Source organism: Anneissia japonica, unplaced genomic scaffold (genome assembly GCF_011630105.1).
Source record: "Anneissia japonica isolate Jap-2015-1 unplaced genomic scaffold, ASM1163010v1 scaffold3862_len378127_cov164, whole genome shotgun sequence".
Taxonomy (NCBI): domain Eukaryota; kingdom Metazoa; phylum Echinodermata; class Crinoidea; order Comatulida; family Comatulidae; genus Anneissia; species Anneissia japonica.
The window spans coordinates 322,705-324,924 of record NW_022702440.1 but is presented as its reverse complement, the minus strand read 5'-3'; the positions used below and the strand labels follow the sequence as shown (position 1 = coordinate 324,924).

Genomic DNA, 2,220 nt, shown 5'->3' with positions numbered 1-2,220 from the left:
AGAGATATAATAAGAATACTAGTGCGCTAACTGCAATGTATTCGATGTTCGAAATAGGCAGAGCTGTGTGTGTACCATCCAAGATGGCTGCCATAGATTTAGCCAATCATATTTCGCCTAAGCACCATTATTTGCAATTGCGCCCTCTATTTATACAGAAAGTTCAGTACAGCTAGTTATCCGTATGTTTGAAACTCGAGCGTTGTGGTGTATGGGTGTAATGTACACGAGTTAAATTATCATTCCTTGGTACTTTATTTTTGAATAATATGCTCCAAACTGGCCTCATTTTGGCTACGATAGTCTAATAATTTCTTATTACCATTACTCATTATCATTAATAAAATAATAGTCAGTCAGATGGCTTATTTATGGTAATAATATGTATACTAAGCCTGAAGGTGGCGCTTTACTACGACGGCCATCTTTGATGGTACACATACATAACTCTGCAATCTTGTCAGCACTCTAGTTGTTTAATAGGTTTATGAGAGACAGACACGTGCGTTTTTATCCTCCATCTTTTTATTCTTCCTCCTCCTCTTTTCCCCAGAGTGCACCCTACACGTTGCAGACATCGCCACACTAACGAAAAAAAGTTCAAAATGGTGATCGTATCGATTTATACAAACACTTAAAATGTGTAGTGACAAGATATGTAGAAAAAGATGGTATATATTTGTGTGTGTAGGTCTATGCTGGATGGGTAGAGTAAGATGGGTTGGGTACTGTTTAATGGACGAATGAGAGGTTAGGCCCTACCTGATAGAAATGTTTAGAAACAACTATAATAGATAGGACTATATGCTGCTATTATATCCTATTTACTTCGATCCAGTTAATTTGTGGAAACTACATTGCATGATCAACGATACACTCTGATTATTTCTTAGCTACTAAATTTGCCTAAATCAAAAACGATAACACGTCAGGTAGGGCATAACATAACACCCATAAATGTATAACGTTGACAAAAAATGTCTGAAGCAAGTAATGGTGGTTCTATCGTCGCTGTTACAGCATTTAAGTTTATTAAAAATGGATATTATAAAAAAGGTATTCTTTTAACATTTTAGAAAAGTGTGGGGAGTGGTGTCGAGACGACACGATCCTTCTTGAGGAGATAGACAAAATGATAATATCTACCTACCAGTAGCCACTGGTTGTTTTTCCTTCTGTGGTCGGTGGCACGTCTGTCGTAGCTGTTGTAGCCTTTGGCTCTGTTGAAAAAGAATATTATAAAAAAAAACAAAAAACTAATCGTTGAATTTGATAAGACTTGCAACACAAACAAATATATTGAGAGCATGTATCGCGAGGATGATATCTACCTACCGGTAGTCGCTCCTGTGCTCGGTGGCACTTTCGTCGCTGTTGTAGATTTTGAAAATGTTGAAAATGAATATTATAACACATTACAAAAACATTGACTAAAAAAAAAAAAAGATTGAAGGGAATAACGGTGGCTCTGTCGTCGACTCTGTTGTAAAAAACCTAATCTTTTAATCTAATTCAACATAAAACATTGAAGAAAAGAACAATAAAGTATATATATTATGTATATATATACATATAATTGTGAATATGATCAGAAACTGCGTTCTGAATAATATGAAACTACAATGCATGTAGCTGTAATAATAGTGTGTATAACGCACTTAACGATGCCTATCTTTGCATTTTTAATAAATAAATGACATATACAAAAGGTTGGGAGGGGGGAAAGATCCCCAACAGGGGAGCCAATTCCCCCGACGAAAGGTCAGATATCCCCGACGAAAACAAAGTGGTCGTGGTATATAGGCATATAAACAAGAATGTAAATAAGTTGGAAGCGTCAGAAATGAGATGTCTTCAAACAATTATAAGGGTTAAAATACAGGATAGAATACAGAAACGAAGATATGAGGCAGGAAATAAGTTGTGAATTTGGGAGAGAAGATAAGAGAAATTAGATTGAGGTGGTACGGACACATTAAGAGAAGTAAGAGGACGATTTGATAATATGGGTAGCGGCGCACGAATTAAATGGGCCAATGAATGTGTCCGGTAGTGCATGAGAGTTGGTGACAGGGGGGAGTGTAGACATACATATAATTTGTATATTCGTCGACTCTGTTGGAAAAAAAAACTTAATCTTTCAAGTATTCATTTAACATTTTTTAAAAAGTGTGGGGAGCTTTGTCCCCCGAGGGGATAGACAGACCTATGGTGACTGAT

The 2,220-nt window shown here is 36.4% G+C and overlaps 1 protein-coding gene across 1 annotated transcript in view; it reads right to left on the bottom strand.

The window, feature by feature from the left end:
* The window catches only part of LOC117103871, a 33,311-nt gene that overhangs the window by 23,333 nt on the left and 7,758 nt on the right, over nt 1-2,220 (bottom strand). The window lies entirely within an intron of this gene.